Here is a 13,970-nt window from a genome sequence, read left to right on the forward strand (position 1 = left end):
ATTTTATCAAAAGCTTTTTCTGCATCTAATAATATAATCATATGGTTTTTGTTTTGACATCTGTTGATGTATTTAATTACATTTATGGTTTTATGAATGCTGAACCAGCCTTGCATCCCAGGGATGAAGCCCACTTGGTCATGATGCATGATTTTTGAGATGTGTTGTTGAATCAGGTTCACTAGGATCTTGGTGAGAATTTTAGCATCTATGTTCATCAAAGATATTGGTCTGTAGTTCTCTTTCTTTGTTGGGTCTTTACCTGGCCTGGGTATCAATGTGATGTTAGCTTCATAAAATGATTTGGGGAGAGTTCCATCTTTCTCAATTGCCTGAAATACCTTCAGTATGATTAGAGTCAGTTCCTCCTTAAATGTCTTATAGAATTCTGCTGGAAAGCCAACTGGTCCAGGGTTTTTTTTTTTTTTGTAGGTAGTTTTCTTATCACGTAGTCCATTTCCTTGATTATTATTGGTCTATTTAGGATCTCAATTTCTTCTTGTTACAACCTAGGCAGGTTGTGTGATGACAGAAAGTCCTTCATTTCCTTGAGGTTTTCAAGTTTGTTTCCATACAAGTGTACATAGTAGTCTCTAATGATCTTTTGTATTTCTTCAGGGTCAGATGTGACTTCATTTTTTGTGTTTCTGATTGTGCTTATTTGGGTTTTTTCTCTCTTTTTCTTGATCAGTCTAGCTAGGGGACCATTGATCTTGCTTATCCTTTCGAAGAACCAGCTTTTTGTTTCATTGATTTTTTGTATTATCTTCTTGTCTTCTATGTCCTGGATTTGGGCTTTTATTTTGGTGATCTGGATTCTTCTGCTGAAATTAGGGTTTTTGTGGTCTTGCTTTTCCAGCTATCTTAAGTGACTTGTTCGGCTGTTAATTTGTGATCCTTCCATTTTCTTCATGTGCGTTTGTAGGGATATAAATTCCCCACTTATTACAGCTTTCATGTCATCCCAGAGAATTTGGTAAGATGTTTCTCCATTTTCATTTGTTTCCAGGTATCTTTTTTTTTTTTTTGAATTGGAGTCTCACTCTGTAGCCCAGACTGGAATGCAGTGGCAACTCCCGGCCACCGCAGCCTTGACCCGTAGACTCTGGCGATCCTTCCACCTCAGCCTTCCAAGTAGCCAGAATTACAGGCGCATGCTACCACACCCGGCTAATTTTTTTTTTTTTTGATTTATTGTAGAGATGAGGTCTCACCTGCCCAGGTGGGTCTCGAACCCACCAGCTCAGGCAATCCACTCACCTCAGCCTCCCAAAGGTGTGGGATTACAGGTTGAGCCACCGAACCCAGCTTCCAGGTATCTTTTGATCTCTATTTTGATTTCATCAGTGACCTAGGAGTTGTTTAGCATCATGCTGTTTAGTGTCCATGTCTTTGTGGGTTTTGGGGGGACTCTGTTGGTGTTAATGTTTATTTTAATTCCACTGTGATTCAAGAAGGTGTGTGGTAGAATTTCAGTTCTTTTAAATTTGCTTATGCTTGATTTATGACCAATTATGTGGTCGATCTTAGAATACATTCCATTCGGTGATGAGTAGAATGTGTATTCTGTGGTCTTTGGATTGAGTGTTCTGTAGGTATCAATTAAGTTCATTTGGTCAAGAGTCACATTGAGGTTCCAGATCTCACTGGTGATTTTTTGTCCTGATGATCTGTCTAGGGTTGTGAGAGGGGTATTAAAGTCCCAAGTTATGATGGTGTTAGAGTCAATATCTTTCTTTAGTTTTCCTAGAAGTTGCTTTATGAAAGTTGGCACACCTATGTTGGGTGCATATATGCTTAGAATAGATATTTCTTGTTGATGGAGTGAACCTTTTATCATTATGTAGTGGCCCTCTGTATCTTTTTTAATTTTTGATAGCTTAAATGGTATTTTGTCTGAAATTAGGATCATGACCCCTCCTTTCTTTTGTGTTCCATTCGCCTGAAAATTTGTTTCCCATCCTCTTACTTTGAGTCTGTGCATGTCCTTTCTAGTGAGATGGGTCTCTTGAAGGCAGTATTTTGTTGCCTGGTGATATTTTATCCATTTTGCCATTCTGTGTCTTTTCAGTGATGCATTTAGTCCATTCACATTCAGGCTAATTATTGAAATGTGAGAGTTCATCCCTATCATAGAGTTCTTACAGAGTTGTTGTTCTTCCATTTGGTTTTTTGTCTTTCTTTTGGTTTTGGGGTTGGTTCATGTGTATTTTTTTCTTTTTTCCTGTGAAGAACACTGTTCTTTTTTCCTTTTCTTCTGTGTTTAGTACTTTTTTAAGTGTTTCATGTAGAAGTGGTTTGGTTGCAGCATAAGTTCTTAGGGATTGGATATCTGGGAAAGACTTTAATTCTCCCTCGCTGATGAAGCTTATCTTGGCTCGGTAGGTTATTCTTGGTTGAAATTGTTTATCTTTTAGGACTTTGAAGATAGGGCTCCAAGCTCTCTTAGCATGCAGGGTTTTTGTAGATAAATCTGCTTGGTGTTCCATGGTAGGTGGTCTGGCCTATTTCTCTTGCTGTCCTTAGGATTTTTTCTTTTATGCCTACTTTGTTTAGGTGAATTATTATGTGTCTTTGAGTTTGTCTTCTCATTTGTTGTTTTGTAGGGGTTCTCTGAATCTCTTGTGTTTGAATTTTTCCATCACTGATTAGATAAGGGAAGTTTTCTTGAATGATCTCATGGAAAGTTTGTTCCAGTGTGGTCTCTGTCTCTCTTTCTGCCTCAGGAAGGCCAATTACTCTTAGGTTCGGTCTCTTGAATTAATCGCTCATCTCTTGAAGGTTTGTTCTGTCTTTTTGAGCTTGTTTTCTGTGTTTTTAAGAGTTTGGTTTAGTTCTATATTTTGGTTCTCAATCTTTGAGATGCTTTCTTCTGCTTGGGTAATTCTGCTTTCCATGCTTATCGGTTTGTTATTTATTTAATTCACAGTGTTCTTTCTTACTGTTATCTCAGATATCAGTTCCTTCCTAATTTCTTCTTGTCTCTCCTCAATTCTTTTTAATCTCTCCATTAATATCTTGATATCTAGGTTTGTAGTTTGGGACCAGTCATTCTGGGAGCTCTTCATTGTTTGCATTCCAAAGTCAGTTTTCTCAGTATCTGCCCTCCCAGGGGTCTGAGAGAGACCCATATTCTTCTTTTGGTTTTTCTTCATTTGTGTAGATTTTTCTCTCTCTCCCCTTCCCTCCCCTTCTTTAATTCTGTTTTTCAGGGAAGGCGGGGTTGCTTTTGTTTCACTTGTGCAATATCCTGTTCTTCCTTATGAGGATCCTCTAGCTTTGTTCACTTTTGAGGTTGGAGTGTGGGCTGCAGGCTGTACTTTTTTGCAATTTTGAGGTTTAATTGATGGGGAAGCTCTGATTCAGAATCTATATGCTGATTCCAGCATCCACCAACAGGTGTATGGGCACACTGGAACCTGTTTCCCACTGCCTTGCAATCTGTCTGTGCAGCGTTATGTAGGTTTGGTCCCTGGATCAAAAGGAGGTGAAAAGAGGAAAATAATGGAGGAAGGGGGGTCAATAGGAAGTTAGAAAGAGAGGCGAGTGAGAGGGAAAACAGACATACATACCAACTAACAGGTGAACAAGAGACACAAGGCTGGAGAGAAGTGAAAAAAACACATGAGCAAAATTCCCTAAAGGATACTGGTAGCTACACAGAGACAGACCAATAAAATCATGAAACAGTTAGTCTAAGTCAGAAAGTGAAACAAAAGTGAGCAAAACAACAGATAATGATGAAATCAAAAGTCAAAATAAGAGCTCAGACTAGCTCTGGAATCTTTCCTGAGTGTCTAAAGTCTCTTCAGCTCTGATCTCCAGCCTCTCCCCTTTGTTTCCTTGCAGGCAGCTAGGTTTACTGGTAGCTTGGGTTTGTTTGTTTTTTGTTTTTTGTTTTTTTTAGCTTGCTGCCTGGGAAGTCTGTGACACTGCCTTTGTCTGATTCAGCAGGGGAGGGACTTTTTCTCCTGTTTAGCGATGTTACCTTAGGAACTGAGGTGGAATCTGCTGATAGGTAGGTGGGGCGATGCAAATCTCTGCCTGGAGAATGGCCGAAGTGGCAGCTTCACTTTTGCCGATCTTTTCTCTCTGCTCATCTGGGTCCCTGTGTTATCCACTGTGATGGACTGTGTTGGAGTGGGATGCACCGGGGATCAGCTGCATAGCTGGGTGCTGGGCTCAATATGTCACCAACAGGCTGGGGTGGAGGAGGGGGTCGGGAGTTCCCTCGTCTGGAGCTGAGAGCCTCCAATCAGCACCTCCTTAAGATATGCTATTCCCTTACACAAGCATGGGATTGCGTGTTGAGTGACTCAGCCAGGGTGGGCCCAGAGCTCCAGAGCTCCAAAGCTCCAAAGGGCAGGTGGTGGGTGGTGAGAGTGGTCCTGTGTCCCTCACAGGGTACTTTAGCCAGAAATGGGACCAGTATCTCTGAGAGGCAGGCACCCAGAGCCTCCCTGGGTGACTGGCAGCTTGGTGCTGGGTGCTGGGCGAGACGATGTAGCCAGGGGGGAGCTGAGACCCAGGACTCCTGCGCAGGCAGGAGTCATGTATAGTGGAGCAGCAGTAGCCGGGAGCCGCAATATCTGGCCCTGCATGGGACCGAAGGTCCACGGGTCTCAGACCAGTGCAGCTGGTGGTGGACAGGGGAGGGGGGGAAGAAAAGTAAGAGTTTTTTTGGGAACTCACGTTTGGAGAATCTTACAAATCCACCTATGCCGTCGCCATCTTACCAGAACTCCGTAAGCCAAAGCATGGGAAGGGATGCATCCAGAACAGCCCAAGTTGCCCAGGCTGGTCTGTAATCCCCGGGGTTAAGGAAATCCTCTCACCTTGGCATCACAAAGTGCTGAAATTACAGGCTGAGCCATTGCATCCAGCCTAGTCTGATAGTGCTATTTCAAGATCACAGCTTCTGATTTTTGTCTACTTGTTTAACTAATCATGTAGATATATATATATATATTTTATTTATTTATTTTTACTTTAAAGATGCGGGGTATAGTTCAGGGTTAGGTAAAGAAATGATCACTGTTTAGGTAAAGTTTGCATCTCACTTTGGTCTCCACTTCACCTGGGATATATATTTTGAAATCTCTAGAATTGTGTGATTGTCTACGTTTTCCTTTGTTTATGTCATTTTTTGCTTCATGCAATTTGTTTGGTTTTTAGAGGCATATGTGTTTAGAATTGTTATGTATTTCTGATGAATTCGATTTTGGTGCTATAAAATGACCCTTTTTATTGCTAAGAATACTTTTTGTCTTTGTTTTACTATTTTATTTGTATTACTGTGTATGATAGTAATACACAATAACTTCTTTGTTAGGATTAATGTTTGCATGGTGCATATTTTTCTATCCCTTTACTATTTTTTGTAGATTGGAAAATATAGTTTATTTGGAAAGTAAATGGGAGAGAGATGGAGAGATAGCAGAGTGAACCAAAGCTTAGGAAAACATGACCTGGTCATATCCCTTTACTTTGTACCTGTTAGTTTTTATTTTTGTTTTTGTTTTTTAATAAAATAAATAGGTCTTTTGTAAGCATCATACTAGATGTTCTTTTTGTTTTTATCTAGACCGTACAATTGTTAACTGGAAGGTTTAATTATATATAACTACTTTGATTATTATTATTTTTAAGGCTACTATTTTTATATTTAATTTTCAGTTTTATCCATTTTGTTTTTATTTTCCTTTTAAGTTAATCAAGTATTTTAGTACTCCATATTATTTGCTCTATTGGCTTTCTACCTATTATTTTTGTGTGTGTGTGTGATAGCATATGCCTATAGTTCTAGCTACTTGGGAGGTTGAGGTCTTCCTATGTCTTTTATATTTTGTTATTCTTCTTGTTGTTGCTCTAAAGATTGAAACATGAATCTTTAACTTATAACAATCTAGCCAAAACTAGTGTTTAACCATTTCACATAAAACATATGAAACTAATGACTGCAAAATAAATGTATTACTCTTTCCTGAGTTATAGGATAAACTGTCTGCCAATACCTTCCTCTGCCCTCTTCCCCCCAAAAGGTCAAATGTTGATATTCTAATTCCAGGACACAGAAAGACATGGAGGATAGACCATGTGAAGCTAGGGAGAATACAAATATTTCCCAGCCAAAAAAGAGGTCTCAGGAAAAAATCAGCCCTTCTGATGACTTAATCTTAAATTTATAGCTTCCATAATTATTTTTAAAAATAATACATTTCTGTTGTTTAAGCCACCCATCTCTACTGTCGTACTTTGTTATGACAGTCATAACAACTATTAGTATTATAGTCTATATGTTATCATTGTTATTTATTTTTTTTCTATTTATTTCATAAAATCCATAATCTATTTTTATTAGCTTTAAAGTCAGATGTCTTTGAAAGTAATTATAAGAAGATAAACAAATATTTTATATGTGTTTACATTTTCAGTTATTTCAGTTCTTAAAATATTAAATTTTCATCTGCAATCATTGCTCTTCAGATAGACCTTTCTTTAGCCTCTTGTGTTCTGTATGTTTCCTGAAAACATTATCTTAGATCTGACTTTTGAATGCTATTTTTTCTGGATATAAAATTCTAGATTGACAAGTTTTGTTGTTTCATTTTTCATTTGTTATCGCTTGAAACTTTTTAAATTAATTATTTGGTTAATTCCATTATATCTGAAAAGAAGACTGCTGTGAATTTTATCATATTAACCTAGAGTATAATGTTGTATTTTCTCTGGCTGTATTAAAGATTGTCTTTATGTTTGTTTGTTTGTTTGTTTTATCAGTTTGACTATCATGTGCCTGGATGTTGTTTACTTTACATTAATCACTTTTTGAGTTTTCTAAACTTCTTGAATGTGTGGTTTGAAACTATATCAAATTTGAGAAATTTTTAGGTGTTATGTACTTTATAGTTTTCTGCTTTAAACTTTCTTTCCTGGAATTCTAGTACTAACTTTATACATATATGAGGTAGAGTTTTATGCCCAGCATCATTAAGGCACTATTTCATTTTTTTCAAACTCTTTACCTCTTCTTTGAAGTAAATGAGTTTAAATAATGTCTCCTTAAGTTCACTAACTCCTTTGTCCCTTTGATCCCCATTCTTCTATTAAAAATATTAGGAATTTTTTTAAAAGTTTTCTTTTATGTACTAAGATTCTTCAACTGTCTGATTATGTCCATCGTTTTCTTCATGTTTTGTATGTAATTCTAATGACCTACTCAAGGATTTTATTAGTATTTATACATCTAAATCGCCTTAGCATATGTTTATATTTTCCAATTTTTCTTCTTACTATCATATTTTTCTGGTATTATGCACTTCTAATAATTTTTTACTGTGTGCGTGACATAATGTGTGTTAAATTATGGGCTGATAGAATTACATTACCTTTCTCAAAAGAGTATTGCATTTCAATTCTGAAATGCCCATTCATATGCTCTTGATAGAAAGCTGTTCTGCATTTGCTTTCTCTCTCTTAAAAAAATTGTCTTTTACTCCCAGTTGTAGTCATAGTTTGGTCAAGAAAATAATAAATACCCTGGTGTTTTAAGTAGGAAGTGATTTAAGGCAAATTATTATTTGTTTACCAACATCTAGAGGAGAAAAGACCAAGGAAAGTAATGTTAGCTCTTAGTATTAATACTAGTTTGTAGACAATCAGAAAGACATTAAACTCCCAAAGCAAAATATTTTCTCAACTTAAATGACAAACTTAGATTATTCACAGGGGATGCTGCAAAGCTTTTCAAATTCATGTGTTTACTACTTCAGGAGAATGACTAATATCTTTCAAATATCAAATAAGTGACTAATTGCTGGAAATTGACACTGGAATAATCCCAGGAAAAAAGACTCTCAAAAAAAGTAGTTCCTTTTCTCTTTCTATTTGATTGGTTCATGCTTTTGATGTTGTTGATTATTACTGTTCTTTAAAAGTTTAGCATTCTTGTTTTTGATATATCACTCTCTTTCTAGGGTACTCCATTTTAATTTATCCCATCATTTTCTTTAAATTAATTCTGTCTACATATTGAGATGCATTTGCTGTATGTGTTAGAATAAAGTCTGAAATAGGAAAGCTATAAAAAACAATATATGCACTAAAAATTTTTCAGGAGAAACAAGTTAAGTAATTAGTTGCTATAACCACGGCCATGTAGACAGGGATTGTTCTTTTATCACTTTAATAACCTGTGATCACAGTTTCCTGCACACTGTAGGAGTTTAACAAATATATATTGTATGATATATAAATTTTAAAAACTAAAGAAAGAAGAAATAATCATGGTAAACAGCTGTTATAAAATCTTTCTGGAATAATGGCTTTGAAATCTTACATGTCAATTCTCCTAACTGAAACTGACATATGAAACAACCACTGTGTTAGTCTTTTTCTATTCCTGGTGAGTACAAACAATATATTTTGGTATAGGGGCAATGAAAGCATTCTAAATTTCAAAAGGTTATTAATGGTTTAATAATTACTAGTGATATAGTAATATTTTACTAATAGTAAAATATTACACTGCATTTTTTTTCTTGGTTCCTCATTCTTACTTGTAGGGTTTTTTATGAGGCCCAATAATGAGGAATGAAATTTAAAATATAAATAAAACAGCAACAACAACAACAACACTAATAGTAGTAAGGTTTTTAATACAATTTGTGGAGAAAAGAAAAAAAATCTCTTCCACACATTGTGTTAGAACAGAATATTGTTCTGACAATACAGAGTTGCCTCCCTACTTTATACCATACATAAGAAAAATCAAGGTGTCCCAAAATATGAAGCTACATGTAAGACCTAGAATAATAAAACATAGGAAAAAAATCTTTGAAATTTGTGCTATGGCAAAGATGTTTTAGGGGACACAGAAAGCACAACTATTTATCTTAGAAAATTTGGTTTTGTAATGATTAAAAGTTTGTGATTATCAGAAAAGGAAGATAAATAACCATCATTTAAGAAGTAAATTAGTAATTTGCCCATTGAGGGAAACTGCAATAATTCTGACCAAGAACTTTTATCAAAACTGTGTAAATAACACCTGCAACTTAATATAAAAAGATACATGTCTTTTTTAAAAAACTGAGGGAAACAAATATTTTTCCAATAATATACACAATTGAGAGCACAAAAACATTTCAATATCATTATTGGTATTAATAAAATATTCAATATTATTAGAATTTCTAATTAAAATCACTGATCTTCTACTAGAAAAATCAAACTGAAAAAGATTGGCAACCCCCAAATGTTGAGGAGGATACAGGGGTAACTGGGAATCTCATACATTTTTGGCTGTGACATAAAATGATGCAACCATTTAAAAAGACACTCAGGCAATTTTGTCAAGGAAGTTCAACATTCATCTACAAGACAAGCCAGTAATGTCAATTATATATGTTTAGCCCAAATCAATAAGAATACATATTTATATACAATTTGTATATTAATAGTCATAATATGTTACTCATAATATTCAATATCCAGAAACAATCCAGAGTACCATCAATAGAATATATTATATTATATATTTTTGTAATAGAGTACAAATCATCAAAGGTAGAAAGCTACTAATATATGTAAAACATGGATAGATCTAAAAAATACTGAATGGAGTGAGAGGTCAAATATTAAAAAGAACATACTCTATAATTCCATTTATGTGGAAATATAGAATAGTTCATAGGTTGCTTCCACATTGATGGGAGGGAAGATATAAAAGGTATTGTTTACTGGGGCTCTTCTTAAAATTTTACTTTCACACAAACATAGGGTAATTGACACAGATCAGGAGTTGCCTCTGAAGTGGGAAATTCACTGGGAAAAACACAAGGAAATTCAAGTGATGGAAATATTTTGAGTCTTCGTTTGACTTTTCAGGACATATTAAAGAGTATTTTCCAGGTGAAAAGTAGAGAAGCTAGAAACGTCAAGATCCAAGAGATAGTGCAAGGGAAAAAAAAAATCCAGAAAATTTCAAGAATAAATCAGGGGTATCAGAAACATTTACTCTGGGTAGAGCTAAATCTGGAGGTAAATTGTGTAACCTCAGTGCTCTGCGATCCAGTTGGCCAATGGTATTAGTTAGAACTGGAGAAAGTTTTCCATGGGAAATCCCAAAGATGAAGTCCTTGCTGCTGTAGTTAGAGGGAGTGAAACGATATTCCTTTGTGAAACATTTTTTTGATCTTGTTCCTCAAACTTTTTGTTATACAAACAATTCACTCATAAATGTCTGCTTCTATATTCTCTCTTCTCCCAATCTGCCCTTTATCCTGAGAAATGAAGTACTTACAGTTTTTCGTTTTAACAAAAGTCGTATGACTTTTGATAAAGTATAGAGTATATTATTACTTATATCTAGAAACCATATAGCTAATTATACCTAGACAAGTGACTGGAATAATTCCCAGTTCAAAGATATAAATGTTATACTGCCAGTTGGAGCTAACAGTATGATTTAGTGGAAAGCAGAAGGGTACAAAACTAGTTAGATCTTAAAGTGAATATTGGAGCTTCCACTTTCATATGCTGAAGAACTTTAAGGGTGACTCCTTGGAATTTCTACTATTCTACACTAATTTAGCCATTTAAACACTATGTATGTGATTGTCTCAATAATAGGCATGTGACTCAATTTTGGCTGAAGAGGCTTTCTATAAAGTTTCTGGTAAAAGCTTTTTTGTTTCTTAAAAACTGAAAAAATATCATCCCTCTGTTTATTCTAGTATTGTGTCAAAAATGATTCTTAGAATAATGACCCACATATTTCTACCATCTTTATGATATTTCCCAATGACATTAAATTGGAGAGTAGAAGAAAATCTGGAATGTTTATTGACCATGCTAAGGAATGTAATCAGTCAACCTTGGTGACCAACCTTTCCATGGCTTTCATTATTTTCTGTACATTTGAATTTCCATCTACTATTCAGTTCTTTTCAGAGGAAAAGGCATTTTATTATTTCTTGTAGTGACAAATTTTTTTTAAGCTTTCAATCTTCCTAAACATGTAATTTAAATCTTGATTTTCAAAGATAGTTTCACTGTATATAACATTTCTGTCAATAGTTTTATCTATTTTTCTTATTTTTACTTTATCACTTTAAAAGGTCACTTAAAAAGGATTGACTTATGGCTTCTACTATTTCTGATAAAAAGTAAACAGAATTTATTCTTCTTGTACCTCCGTACATAACATGTTTCTTCTCCTGTGGATGTTATTGAGACTTGCTTTCAGGGTTTTTGTGGGGTAGATCAAGAATAAGTCTAACCCTATTCCTACTCTATAGGGATAGGGAGTCAAACCTTTGTTTTTGTTTTTGTATACTTTCTTTGCACAGTCTGACCTTCATCATAAAATCAAATAAAAATGAATTAAAGACTTAAAAAGAACTGAAACTATGAAATTACTAAAAGAAAACTTTTGGAAAATGCTCCAGGACATTGATCTGGGCAAAGATTAAAACCTCAAAACATTGGCAACCGAAACAAGAATAGACAATTGGAGTTATTTCAAGTTAAAAAAATTTGCACAGGAAAGGAAAGAATCAACCAAGTGACAAGACAACAGACAGAATGGAAAAAATATTTGCAAACTACCCATATGATAAGGAATTAATAATCAGAATACATATAGAGAGAGTGCTCAAACAACTCAGTAACAAAAAACAAGTAATCTGATGAAAACGTGGAAAATATCTGAACAAATATTTCTTCAAGAGCAGACATGCAAATGACAAAGATATTTATGAAAAAAATGTTCTATATCATTAATCATCTGAAACATGCAAATCAAAACCACAACGATATATCATCTAACTCCAGTTAAAATGACTTGTTTCTAAAAGACAAACTATGATAGATGCTGGGGAACTTGTTAAGAAATGGAAAACCTTGTATATAGTTGATGGAAATGTAAATTAGTACAGTCACTATGGAGAGCAGTATGAAGTTTTCTTGAAGTTTTCCTAGAAATAGTACTACCATATGATCCAGCAATTCCACTACTGTGTATAAAATCAGAAGAAATGAAGTCAGTATATCAAAGAGATATCCACACCCTGTTTTCAGAGCATTATATACACAATGGAATAAAAAAAGAATAAAATAAAGTTAAAATGGTAAAGATGGTAAATTACATAGGTATATTTTACCACAATTAAAAAAATTTAAACACTAAAAAAAAAAAGACTAGGCTTGACTTTAGGACTGTATTTTTTAACATAGGCATTACTGACTTTTTGGATACATTTTTGTTGTGGGTCATTCTGTGCCTCGTAGGATGTTTAGCAGAATCCTTGGCCTCTGAACACAAGTTGCCAGTAGCACTTTTCTATATGGGACTATTAGAAGAGTTTTCAGACATTGCCAAATGTCCACTAGTTGCCAAACCTGCCTGATCCTCTGCCACAAAGAACCATTGTACTAGGACATGGCCTTACTGCTAAGATGTGATTTCTGCTATCTCAGCTGGATGTCATGACTGTTTTGTCAATTCTAATGGGACCAGAACTTAAATGTTTAAATTTTTAGTTCTTCCCAATGCAGTCCAATGTCTCTATTCTATTCTTAACCTAATTGCCTCTCTCGGGAAAGTTGCATTTCATTTTACTCCCTGTGTGTACAGCCCAGCATGCAGTCATGGCATTACCTCCAGATTCTCTTTTTGTCATTGTAATCTCTCCTGTCTCCCATGTTCTAGCCCATAGTTATTATAATCATCATTTTATCAACTCAATAGAACCGTTATGCTTTGCTCAGACGCTAGCTTTCTGCAATGTGTTCAAGACATTTTTTCCTTGCAATAAGTTGGACATTTGTGCTCAAGTTCATGCTGTGAATTTCCCCTCTCCCAGAATTATAGTCAAGCATTTCATTACAAATATTCATTACATATATTGTCCAATTTTAAAATGTTTATATCAGGACAGCTAGTCCAGCACCAGTTATTGCATCATTTTCAGAAGCATATTTAGCTTATTTAAAGATGCATTAATTATTTTCAAACTTTTTTTACATAATTTTTCTAGATTTTAATTATAAATTTAGATAATGAAACTAAACAAAGATTTACCATGGTTGTATAATATGGATCAAATTATTAGCAATTTTATTTTTCTAGCACTTCCATATATAATATTCATAATCACCTTTAAAAGATGTATTTACAGGTATTTTATATAAAAAATTCTTTCCTTATCTCCAATTCTTTCCAATCCTTGGTGGCAAAATGTGTTTAACTACTGGAAAGAAAGTTAAAAAAAACTTTCCTAATGTCTTTATACCATTTATCTTATAGAAAAGAGAACTGGAAAAAAATCTTCCTTTTTCCTACATTCCTCTCCCAAGAGGAAAATTTTTTAAAAAATCTTTTTTGGCAGACTATAAGAAAAAAAAACCTCAAATACGTTTCTAACAGAAGGTAGTATTTTTTTCACTCCAGCCTCTAGTCAGAAGTAAAAAAAAAATCTTACTTTGATTTTTTTCTAGAAAAATTGCCTGTTGCTAATTAAGTATCCCTTATTAAACTATTCTAGCAAAATTTCAGATACAGTTTCCCTTAGACATTTTGATTTTACTGCTTTTTAAAAATCTATTTAAATGTTAGGATAGATTTTTGAAAATGAAATAAGTTGATTTTGTTATTAATTTTTTAAAACAGCACAATTGTATTTCCAAAGGCCTGTTGCTATATACAAAACACAGATTGAATTTCTTTTTTTCTTAAATAATTTTTATTGACAAATTGTAGGTCTAGATGCAGTTAAAAAACAAAACAAAACAAACAATAACAAAAAATACACAGAGCATTCCCACATGCCTTTTACTCAGTTTACCTCCATGATATTTTTTTGCAAAACTACAGTACAATATCACAACAAAAATACTGATATTGAAGCAATAGATCAATCTTATTCAGAATACCCCATTATTACTTGTACTCATTTGCATGTTTACAT

The sequence above is a fragment of the Carlito syrichta genome, unplaced genomic scaffold, assembly GCF_000164805.1.
Source record: "Carlito syrichta isolate Samal-C Ts95f unplaced genomic scaffold, Tarsius_syrichta-2.0.1 Scaffold306318, whole genome shotgun sequence".
NCBI lineage: Eukaryota > Metazoa > Chordata > Mammalia > Primates > Tarsiidae > Carlito > Carlito syrichta.